Here is a 13,307-nt window from a genome sequence, read left to right on the forward strand (position 1 = left end):
TTGAACTTTTAAGCAATTGTAGACTGCATGGAATTCCAGGAGGCCTTTTGTGATATACTCAATTTGAAATATACACAATAGTGCCATGTAGTACTGAAAAATAGCATCCCTTATAAATATGTGCACAAGTGTCAAAATCTGCGATAAAGAAATCAAATGTGTGACATGAAAACAATGTCTGCATGATTTCCTTTAGGCTCGGTTCACACAGGGGGCGACACGAGGCGACACGACTTGCCGTGCCGCGACCTGACAAGTCGCCCCCGTTCTGTACTACGGAACCGTTCTAAGAGGAGCGACTCGAGTCGCTCCGACTTAGAAAAAAGGTTCCTGTACTACTTTTGGGCGACCTCGGGCGACTTGCATTGACTTCTATACAGAAGTCATTTGCAAGTCGCCGCTGAGGTCACGGCAGGTCGCGGCACGGCAAGTCGTGTCGCCCCCTGTGTGAACCGAGCCTTAATTTAAATTAAAAAAAACAAAGCAAAATGTTTTTATGTATTCATTTAAATAACAAATGATGGAGGACACACCAAAATGTTCATATGTTTCATTTTAAATCATCATAGTATCTCTTAAAAATTAAAATCAAAATGTATCCATGTGTAATCAATATTTTCCATATGTACCACTTCTTATATCCAAAAAATGAAAAATTCTTCAAAAACTTTTTATAATTTCACCTTGCCTTTAAATATATAGACCATCCAATAGTGTCAAGCCTTTCACCATAATACATATTCTCTCACTTTATAGTCAGACCTAACTGTTATTAGGTAAGATGTGCCTTCCTCTTTAAATAGGGTTCTCATAAGTTATAACAGCGATCTCCACTCCAATGCTTAGTGGCTCCACAATCCTCCATGATGTTTAGACCCAGGATGAAAAAAAGCTCAAAAAGAAAATATATATATATATTGTAGTGCTGATGTGGAATGAGGGAAGGGTTAGGAGGAAAGTAAACAAGCCTAGCACATAAGTTACATGTGTTGGCTGAATGCCAAACCAAAAAATGCATGCTTCCACCCCTGGTTAACATGGAATGGGGGAATGGTTGGGACTTTGAGTGAGGCCTAGGACAATTACATCAAAATAGCCTCCATCCCTATCTGCACGATAAATAGAAAAGAGTTTGGGACTTTAGAAGAAGCATATGATTTGGAAGCAAAAAAGAGCAATAGAGGTCAGATAATGTGGATGTATTAGGTGTTAGCCTAGTACATTACATGGGGTGCAGTGATGCAGATTCCATAATCCATCATAATTAGTATGTACATATATTAAAATATTGCACATCAAGAACATCAATCCTACAACTCATACATCAAAATAATTAAATTCATTTATAAACATATTGAGAGGGTTTGAGAGTATAGCCTCAAATAAGTATAATTTAAATATAGTGTACCATCATCCATAAATGTATTCAAGAATGGAGTTTTTTTTGGGTGTGGGGGTAGTAAGATAGCTATTCACATATTGCAAGTAACAAAGATTAATACAATTGATTCATTTAAAACATTACAGAGTATATTAAAACTGCATGATTGAATATGACTGTAGCATCTAAAGCTCAACATGTTTCGTGACAATATTGCCACTCATCAGGAGCTGATGTATGATAAATATCTATAGGATGAGAAATTGTGTGCCAAAAAATTGGTTAGGTGGACATATTCAATGAAGGAACAGAAAGAAAGGGATGTGTCAAAACCAAATGCCCACACTTACGGGTCAGGTGATGACATGAGGTGTGGCAGTGGGTACGGGGGTGGCCAGGAGCATCATCTGGTAGGGAGCTGAGGCAGACAGAGCATGCAGTAATGCAGAAAAGCATGGTGCCATAAATGTGGACCAAAAAATGATCCTCACCCTAGGATCAATAATTGATCAATAATTATATGTGTTAACCTCCCTAACGGTATGATTCATTCTGGTTTTAGGTGCTGAAAGCGGTACAATTATTTTGCATGGAAATTTTGAGTTTTATATTGTAGTCCTGTAATTCCTACGAATAACTCTCTTAAATCTGTTCAAACCAGAGTCTAGCAGACATCCCGTGTATGATAAAGTTTATAATATAATAAATAATAATAAAAATGATTCAATAATGTAATCAAATCCAAAAACACAGAAATTTGCTCATTTGCAGAATTGTCGCTGTCATTAGATTTAGTGTTTGATGAATTATTTCCCCACAAATCACTATTGCTCAATTCTGCAAGTGATTCTAATTTATTATCACTGTTTTCTAGTTGGTCTAAAATCACTTTTGACATAAAGGGACACTTTTTGGTTGCTATGGACAATCTCCAAATTCCCTGCAGAAAAAACAGTATTTATAATATAAAAGTGCATGCAGTGCACTGCACAGACCACTAGGGACAAAGGGGGTGTGTAATCTTTTTATATAGTACTGTAATCTGTAATCAGGGTTACAGCTTATGATAGTTAAATCCTAACCCGAGCCAGGGAGGTTAATGTCAGCTTGAAACATCTAGCATAAATGTAAATACAGTGTAAGGTGAATTGAATTATATTGTAGTGCTGTCTGCTAAAAAAAAAAAAATATATACATATATATATATATATATATATATATATATATATATATATATATATATATATATATACAATATATATATATATATATATATATATATATATATATATATATATATATATATATATATATATATATATATATATATATATATATATATATATATATATATATATATATATATATATATGTATGTATGTATATATATATATATATATATATATATATATATATATATATATATATATATATGTATATATTATTATTATTATTATTTTTTTTTTTTACATTTTGTACTTTACTTAAAAGGTTCACAAAGAACTGGTGCACTGCAGTATAGCACATATACAATAGGATAACCTTCAACAAAATGTATGTAAAGACAAAAAAAAGTGGAAAAATATAATATTAAATGAAAAATCAATCAGATTAAAAAAGTCCAGTGTAAAAATGAATCAAAGGCAAATAGCAATAAAGTGCAGTCCTTCTTCCAAGATAAATGGTGAGTGATTGACAAACAAATCCCAGTGTCAATGATCATATAGAGGTGATACTCAAAAAATGTGAATATCGTGCAAAAGTTCATTTATTTCACTAATGCAACTTACAAGGTGAAACTAATTTATGTCATTGACTCATTACATGCAAAGCAAGATAGTTTAAGCCGTGGTTGTCATAATTATGATGATTATGGCTTACAGCTCATGAAAACCCCAAATCCACAATCTGAGAAAATTAGAATATTGTGAAAAGGTGCAATATTCTAGGGTCAAAGTGTCCCACTCTAATCAGCTAATTAAGCCATAACACATGCAAAGGTTTCCTGAGCGTTTAAATGGTCTCTCAGGCTGGATTCACACCTATGCAGTTTTAGTGCTTTTTGCATTTTGCAGATTTGCACTACAGTCAATTTAACATGGTTTCCTATTGTTGTGAATTCGTGAAGAAATACATTTAATATTCACTGGCAGAGATGAGAGATTTCAGTAGGCCACAAAAAGTGGATGAACTATAATTTTGAGATTATTGAACTGTTACCTTTTTGGAGACCTGTAAAACAAAATACATGATCTCACACTTTTTGTTTTTCCAAATGTTCAGGGGATTAGTTATCTGTAACTTTTACAAACCCTGTGTTGAAACAAGAGACTGGAACAATGGTAGCTTTTGTCACCAAACAAAAAGATGTTTACTTATTTTGTTGGTTAGATTGAGAAGACCAAACTTGCATAAGTATTTATCACATGGAAATAATCCTTAACTATAAAACCCCATTGTGCGCAAGTGAAGACTGGACAATATACAACCATGAAGACAAAATTCAATAGCTGACACCTTGTCCAACAAAACCTATTGTGTAAATTGTAGAGACTTGAAGGGCACAGCTAAGCCATCTAAACATTTATTGGACTGCTCAAAGTTCATCTCAAAACTTGGTGTTAGAGGGATATGCAAGTCAGACATATTTCAAAAGTACTTCAAGTAATTCAAACTATATGTGATATTTGTAGGTCACAAAAGAGATATTATAATGTTAGTATCTAATGATCTAAAGAACTTTGTCATAAAGAAATTATATATGAAAGTGTGATTATAAATAGAAGTGTTTTAGCAATGAATTAGCATTATGAAAAACATATAATCGTGATTATAACTGTATAAGAATTTAACCTATGTTTAGATAAACAAATATTGATTGGATACCCAAATTATACATGTATCCATATAGATAATAATTGTATGTGATATTGTTTGATATATCTAACCTGTGTCCTTTCTAAATGGACAAAAGATTTAATAGATATACATATATAACCATTTTATACAATGGGGATTATTCAAAATTATGTTAAGCATATTTTATATTATATCATTTACTATGATTCCTGAACACTAGAGATATATTCGTTAGAACATATATAAAAAACGAATGCATATTATAAAAATAAAAATATTAACGTAAAGAGAAAAACACCAAACACATGTGAGACACCTGGTGGTTGAGGTGCTATTACCTTAAAATCATTAGACTCCTGGGAAAGCTAACCATTACATGTTGCCTGCCAATGAGGAGGGAACACATACCTTCTGAGCAGAACTTAGTATAATTTTATGATCTTTTTGTTTAAGAGGATATTTAAGAAACTAGAAAGATGCCATAAGGAAGAGAGCTGAGGGACATACCCTGGGGGGGGGGGACACACTGGGAGACTCCCAGACAGACTGACCCTCATGCACCATGCATGAATACATATTTTTACATTCACGAAGATCCCTGATCCTTGGAACTCGGAGGTCTCATAAAGTAATTCCTCTGTAAGAGAATCTATGTTGAAAGCCACGGCAGCCATCTTAAAAATCCTGGTAACCAACAATCCACACTAATAGCTATATTTGGAATGGGTAAATATTTGTTTATTATCTCTTCTATGATCTCTTAAATATTGATTTTTTTAATATTCTATTATTGAAAATCTTTCTCCCGAATCAATAACCGCCTTTTAGATTTTTCTCTAAATTCTATTTTTCATTATACATTTTTTTTTTTTTTGCATAGTTGCCAATTTTATTGACAAACGTCTAATTTATTTCACATTGTTAACCACTTACTTACCTGCAGTATAGTAACGGTGGGACATGTGAAATACAGACATTCTGTTTAATTGTCAATTATCAAAAGGTTATTGATTCTACCGAGAAGTGATAATGGTGATAATTAAGTCCAAAGTACGACACTCCCATTTCGTGGGTGTTTCCATTAATTGTCAAGATGTTCAGGTGATGCAATCGATATTTTAATTTCATGTAAATATTTGTCTTTTGTCAACCAATAAATGTAACTATTTTGTATGATCACTTGTCTCATTGAATACGTTTCACATGTATAGACTGTGTCATATAGATTGATTTTGTATCTTAAAAATATCTTCGTTAAAAATTACTTAATAAATATTGTGCGGGAAACTGGCCCTAAAAAGCACAACACTATGGAACACATTCTGTAGTACAAATCTTCAAAATGCGAAAAGCACTAAAACTGCATAGGTGTGAATCCAGCCTCAGTCTGGTTCAGTAGGAATCACAATCATGGGAAAGACTACTGCCCTGACAGTTGTGCAGAAAACCATAATTGACATCCTCCATAAGGAGGGAAAGCCTCAAAAGGTAATTGCAAAAGAAGTTGGATGTTCCTAAAGTGCCGTATCAAAGCACATTAATAGAAAGTTATCTGGAAGGGAAAAGTGCGGAAGAAAAAGGTGCACAAGCAGCAAGGATGACCGCAGCCTGTAGAGGATTGTCAAGAAAAGACCATTCAAAAGTGTTGAGGACTTTCACTAGAAGTGGACTGAGGCTGGAGTCAGAGCATCAAGAGCCACCACACACAGACGGATCCTGGCCATGGGCTTCAAATGTGATATTCCTCTTGTCAAGCCACTCCTGAACAACAAACAAAATCAGAAGCATATTACCTGGGCTAAAGAAAAAACAGACCTGGTCTGTTGCTCAGTGGTCCAACGTCCTCTTTTCTGATGAAAGCAAATTTTGCATCCCTTTTGGAAACTAAGAGCCCAGAGTATGAAGGAAGAATGGCGAGGCACACACTGCAACATATTTAAAGTCCAGTGTGAAGGTTCCACAGTCTGAGTTGATTTGGGGAGCCATGTTATCTACTGGTGTTGGTCCACTGGGCTTCATTAAGTCCAGGGTCAATGCAGTTGTCTACCAGGAGATTTTTGAGCACTTCATGCTTCCTTCCACAGGCAAGCTCTATGGGGATGCTGACTTCATTTACCAGCAGGATTTGGCACCTGCCCACACTGCCAAAAGCATCAAAACCTGGTTCAATGACCGTGGGATCATTGTGCTTGATTGGCCGGTAAACTCATCTGACCTGAACCCCATAGAGAATCTATGGGGCATTGCCAAGAGAAAGTACAAAAAATCAAAAATCAAACTACCAAAGCAATCTCCATATGATAAAGTCACATGACAGTGACGCAACATGTCGGGAAGAGCCGGGTGATGTCACTTCTGGTCATGGCCAAAACCAGAAGTTTTCAATTTTTTTGCATCTTGCTGATGTGTGACCCCACTATGCTGTGGCTACTTGCATATCTTCAATTTTAAATGTAATTCTACCTTTGTTTTAAAGCGGAAGTAAACCCATCTATTTAACAGTTTAAAAAAACAGTTACATTTCTGGCACATGCTGGGAATGTAACTGTCACATTTGTTGTTCTTTCAATAAAACTGTCAAACCATCCAATTGCTGGTGTAATAACTGATCACATGTGCAGCATCATGGCAGTTGAAGATCAAACAGAGGCCAAGATGGCAGATTCTTTGGCTGAAAAAGATAGAAGGGCTTCCTTCCACTTTAAATAAACCATTGCTTCATACTAAACCATTAGAAGATGTTTTCCTTATTGCACGTGCAATGATCATTGATGGATGGCATCATATGGTGATTACTTTGGTAGTCTGATGTGCATAATCCTTGGATTTGAGGTAAGCGGCCATTGCACGAGGTGGCAGATTTGTGCCCTCTTTGGGATTCAGCATTAATATATAATCATTGACACTGGGATTTGTTTGTCAATCACTCACCATTTATCTTGGAAGAAGGACTGCACTTTAGGCCATTTGACTTTTATTAATTTTTACACTGGATTTTTTTATCTGATTTATTTATCAATCAATATTAAATGTTTTCAGTTTTTTTGTCTTTACATATGTTTCTTAAGTTTTAATATTTATATTGGCTTATTTAGATTTAGCACTGCTACACACTGAGTAGTTCATAAGTTCATTTTAATTTTCTACAACAAAATGGCTGCCTGCACACTTTCTATGATGTTACAAGCTCCTCCCAATGTGTTGCATCATTAATCACATGGCTTCATCAGGGTAATGTGGCCAGTGTATGCTAATAGCCTTTAATGCTCCCAGCTCAATTGTTTGTTCCCATAGAGACCAAATAAACATACATTTGTTGTGTTTATAATAATTTGTTCACCCAAAAATGTTTCAATCCTAGGTTAAAGTTGTGTGCATCTTGGGGATAACTAGATCACTTTGTGATGCTCAGACATTGCCATTGGGTGTTCCAGGCATAGCACATAAAAAATAAAAACACTGCGTACAAAACAAAATTAAGTGTAATTTTAACTTCTGGATATATGCTAATACGATTTTAACTAGATGTATTGACACAATATAAGAGTTGATTTACTAAAGGTAAATTGACTGTTCACTTTGCAAGTGCAATTGCACTTTGCAAGTGAGCTTAATAAAAGAGCTTAGTAAAATATGGGAAGCTTTGCTGGCTTCCATTATCCAACCGTGTGCATGCACAAATGCAGTTTTTTTTTTCTTTGCACAAAATTGGATATTCTTTGCAAAATGAAGCTTCACCACGTTTACAAAATCCTAAACTAAAGAAAAAAACTAAAACTAAACTAAAGAAAAACTAAATTTTCTAGAGTAAAATTGCAATTGCAAAGTGCACTGTTTATTTGCTTTTAGTAAATCAACCCCATTCTTGCTAAACAGCATGTAGTGTTTTAGTGGATTTGATGTCTTAAGATGAAATGAACTCATTGTTGGGGCACATTGCATAAGCCCACGTAGTAATAGTTGAAGGAAAGGAACTTTTTAGCTAGATACTATTATTAATCTAATAAAAGATTTAGCTTTATTATGAAGGGAAATTATAAAATTACTGCCTATTAATAAGTTAAATGCAACATGTTTTGATAAACGAGTAAAAAGAGTAAGAGAGTGAAAAAGGCTCATGCAGGTCCATACTTTGGAACAATCACATTCAGTAGAAATAAAAAAACAAAAAAAACAAATGCAGAGCTTTCGGTATGCAGAATTTAAATTATAGACAGTGTATTGCATGGCAGCTGCAAAGTTTACAAATTTGTGGTACTCCTTACAATCTACTGAGCTGGCCAGAATTAATTCTTGAGGAAGCCTATTCCACATTTCCACAGCTCTTACTGTGAAGAAGCCTTTCTGTATGTCGGGTTTAAATCTCTTTTCCTTCAGATGTAAAGAGTGCCCCCTTGTCCTCTCTAGTGACCTGAAAGTGAATAATTCTACACCATACATGTTGATCATATCCCCCTTGAGCTACACTCCTAAAGAGAGAATACATTCAATTCAGCAAATTTTTCCTCATAACTGAGCTTCTCCATGCCTCTTATCAGTTTGTTTGCCCTTCGCTGAACTTTCTCCAGTTCTTCAATATCCTTTTTCCAAAACTGAAATGCATACTCCAGATAAGTAAAACAGATTTAAGGAAATTTCCAAACTCAACTTACCGACCAGCCTGCGACCAACCAAATTGACCTTTCCAACAGTATACATTAAAAAGAGAGGTTTAGTTGTACACAATTGAAAATACATGCATACGCAGCAGAGCCCTGACAAGGCATCACATTTTCTATGGACCTAACCAGTGGCGGACTGTCAATAGGAGGTGCTCAGGCGCTGTACCCCCCGCCCCCCCCAAGCTGAACATGAAAAAAAAAGCCTTTAAGAGCGTCCGGTCACCAGACATTGAGCTGTCCACTAGAAGCTTGACTGCTGCAATCAAGTGATTGCAGCTGCAAAGCTTCCTTGGGCGGTGTTTGGAGTGTAAACAGGGTGCAGGCCGTGTTTACACTCCAAACTGGAGTACCCCTCCCCCTCTTCATTACCTCTTATTAGTGGCCACCAGAGCATAGGAATCCCTTCAGTTCTCCCACCTAGAGAAGTTTATCTCCCATGGTTGAGACACAGGTTCTTTCATTCTATTACTAGGGTAGGACCCACTAATTTGGGGTACTTTGTCACAGTAAGTGGGCTTAGCACTATATGACCATATAGTGTAACCAACCCCCTATATTTTTGAATATGTTCAGGTGTTTTTAACTAGCCTTGTAGGATAAATGTCATTCTTGTATGGGTGCCCTATAATCTGTTTTGTACTATTTACACTGCCAGTCCCACTCTACAAGGAATCATTCATGATTCCATTCCACCCTGCTGCACCTGATTGGCGGGTCTGGAGGATGGTAGGCAGGGCTTATCGCAGGCCGTCACTTCCGGTTTCTCCACCACCGACCGTCCTTCTGAGCATCCTTACAATCTCCCCCAGTGATCTCCTGCACACTCGCTCTGTACCCTCCAGCCCTCCAATCCAATCCCCAACTTTGATCTCCTGTGCCGAACACTATACCCCCAATGTTGTACTCTCCCAAGTGATGTTTTTTCCGTAGGTGCATTATTTTACATTTTGAAACATGGGACTGGAGTTTCCACTGCTTGGACCAATCTTCCAGCAATGCCAAATCATGTTCTATGTTACAGACACCTCCAGGGATAGCAATCCTATTACACACCTTTGTGTCATCAGCAAAAAAATATACCTTGCTCAGAAAACCTTTAGTTATAGCACTTACATATAGATTTCATAGAACAGGACTCAGTACAGTGCCTTGTGGTACACCACTAGTAACTGCTCTCTGTTCTGAGTGAACCCCATTCACAACCATACTATGGTATCTATTCTTGCCATATATAATTCCACATTTGAGAAAAAAATTACTTTAACCATTTCACCCCCGGAAGGATTTGCCCTCTTCCTGACCAAAGCACTTTTTGCGATTCGGCACTGCGTCGCTTTAACTGACAATTGCGCAGTCGTGCGACGTGGCTCCCAAACAAAATTAACGTCCTTTTTTCCCACAAATAGAGATTTCTTTTGGTGGTATTTGATCACCTCTGCAGTTTTTATTTTTTGCGCTATAAACAAAAAAAGAGTGACAATTTTGAAAAAAACACATTATTTTTTTACTTTTTGCTATAATAAATACCCCCCAAAAATATATAAAACATTTTTTTTCCTCAGTTTAGGCTGATATGTATTCTTCTACATATTTTTGATAAAAAAAAATCGTAATAAGCTTTATTGATTGGTTTGCGCAAAAGTTATAGCGTCTACAATATAGGGGATCATTTATGGCATTTTTAGTAATATTTTTTTTTTTTACTAGTAATGCCAGTGATCAGCAATTTTTATCATGACTGCGACATTATGGCGACCAATGCTATAAAATTGCAGTGATTACTGTAAAAATCTCATGGCAGTGAAGGGGTTAACCACTAGGGGGAGGGGAGGGGTTAAGTGTGTTCTATGGGAGTTTTTCTGACTGTTTGGGGGATCGACTAGCAGTGACATAACAATGATTACTGCTCTTGATGACAGAGAGCAGACGATCAGTGTCCTGTCACTAGGCAGAACGGGGAGATGCTGTTTACATCTGCATCTCCCTGTTCTTCAGCTCCATGACACGATTGCGGGTATCCCAGCAGTGATCGAGTCCATGGGTCCTGCGGGCTGGGTCATGGAGCTCACGGCAGGCATGCAGCGCCGTGCATGGCGGGAATTTCAAAGCAACGTACGGTTACGTTACTTTGCCCAGCCGCGCCATTCTGCCGATGTATATATATGCTGACAGCGGTCGGCAAGTGGTTAAAAACAAATTCTTGAGCGGGGTTATCCAAAAAATGATCTATTAATCAATGTGCACATTATAAAAGCAGTGCCCAGCAGAACAGCATAAGAGAGGGTTTTTCCTGGGGGGGGGGGGGATTAATTATAGTAACACCACTGTTAAAAATAACATTTATTTTATATCAATCACAATTGGGTTTATGCAATAATCTAAATATTTATTTTTTAATTGTCACAACCCCACAGAGTTATTTATTAAAACATTTATTTGTGGTTTCCTATTTAGCTTTACGTACAGTATAGTTCAACTGGAGTGTCAGGCTTCAAATGTCACCTTAAGTTTAACAGTTGTTGCCCTGTCAACAGCATGGCCTAACACACTCTCTTCCAACTCCTTAAGAGTGCACAACAGGGTCAGATAACAGAATGCCTTAGTTAAAAGAAATGTAAACAACTGCAGGGCTCCTTATTTGACTCTCTTGTGTACTCAAGCTGCAGGCTTACAGGCTCAGACAAAGAGAGAAAACCTAAAAAAAGGGGTATATATAAATGCTTTATAAGCAATTATACACAATTATAATAATACACAAATTCAAATTCTTGGATAAATAAAGCCATGGCTGGTTCTCTTTAAGGATTGTAAAAATTGTGATATTCTCGTTGTTACAGCTATAAAAAAAGCTACATATTTTAAGAAATGGTTTCTTTTCTAAGCAACCAAAAAAAAACAAGAGCTGCAGTCTATTAGTTAGAGAAGCTACTTGTTTGCAAGCAACATGGTTTTATAATCCCTGCAGCATTCTCTCATTTTTTTCCCCTTAACTAGACCAAATTTATGCAGCATACACGGTCTAATATGCCCCATTTGTTAGATAACGGCTTTGGAAATCTTTTAAATCTATCTTAAATTGTGAGAAAAAATGTTAAGTAGTAAAAATGATACAAATCCAGTTCCTTAATTTATTGGAGTTATGTGCATTGCTAAGTATGACTTCAACATTACATTTTAAAGGTCAAACTTGGGATAAAAAATAGGAATGCTTTTTAAAGTGTCTCCGTGGTAAATCCTGTGTGCAAGTAGCAATCTTCTCTATTTGTTTACTATTAACAAACCTGCATTGAAGACATGTTTGTACTGAAAATATAAACACAAATATCGGTTTGATGTTATATCATTATTGATAAGTAGACAGAGCTTGGAGCGCGATCACTTCACTTCCGAGTTTTGAACTTTCGGTCTGTGGAATGCAGACCGTCCAAGACCTATGGCTGTAACATTGTTACTCAGGAGCGGACTGACCATTGGGCCACTCGGGCACTGCCCGAGGGCCCCGAGCCACTAGGGGGGCCCCATCAGGGTTGCCAGCCTCAGTAAAACAAGGGACAGTAAGTAAAAATCTGTGTTTTTTTTTTTACATCTGTCTCTGAAATGTCCCTTACAGACATTCTTTTGGTCTAAAAATCCTGAGATTATAGCTGCCCCATCTTTCCAGTACCTTCTCAGCCAATAGAAACATGCCTGTGTATACTTTGTATACTGTGTGGCCCCATAATCTCCTACTGCCCGGGGGCCCTATGATTTGTCAGCCCACCCCTGTTACTGATTCTCCAGCACTATCGTCAGTGCATGTTTTAACCATATCAGACCCAGAAGGATCTATACTCTTCCTGACCAGAGCATTTTTTTGCTATTTGGCACTGTGTCGCTTTAGCTGACAATTGCGTGCCCGTACAACATTGTACTCACAAATAGAGCTTTCTTTTGGTGGTATTTGATCACTTCTGCGGTATGTATTTGTTTGGGCTATAAACAAAAAAAGAGTGACAATTTTGAAAAAAAAAACAATATTTTTTTACATTTTGCTATAATAAATATCCCCCAAAAGTATATAAAAAAATGAATTTCTTACACATTTTAGGCTGATATGTATTCTTCTACATATTTTTGGTAAAAAAATAAATAAATCGCAATACGTGAATTGATTGGTTTACGCAAAAGCTATAGTGTCAACAAAATAGGGCATAGATTTATGGCATTTTTATCATTCTTTTTTTTTTGTAGTAGTAATGCCAGTCAATCTGAAATTTTTCATTGGGACTGCGACATTATGGAGGACAGATTGAACACTTTTGACACAATTTTGGGTTAAACACTAGGGGGCGATCAAGGGGTTAAGTGTGTTCCCTGGGTGTGTTCTAACTGTAGGGGGGATGAGCTCACTAGAACATGACAGAGAT

This window comes from Lithobates pipiens, unplaced genomic scaffold, assembly GCF_037356315.1.
Source record: "Lithobates pipiens isolate NorthernLeopardFrog02 unplaced genomic scaffold, aLitPip1_a1.2 Scaffold_16, whole genome shotgun sequence".
Taxonomy (NCBI): Eukaryota; Metazoa; Chordata; class Amphibia; order Anura; family Ranidae; genus Lithobates; species Lithobates pipiens.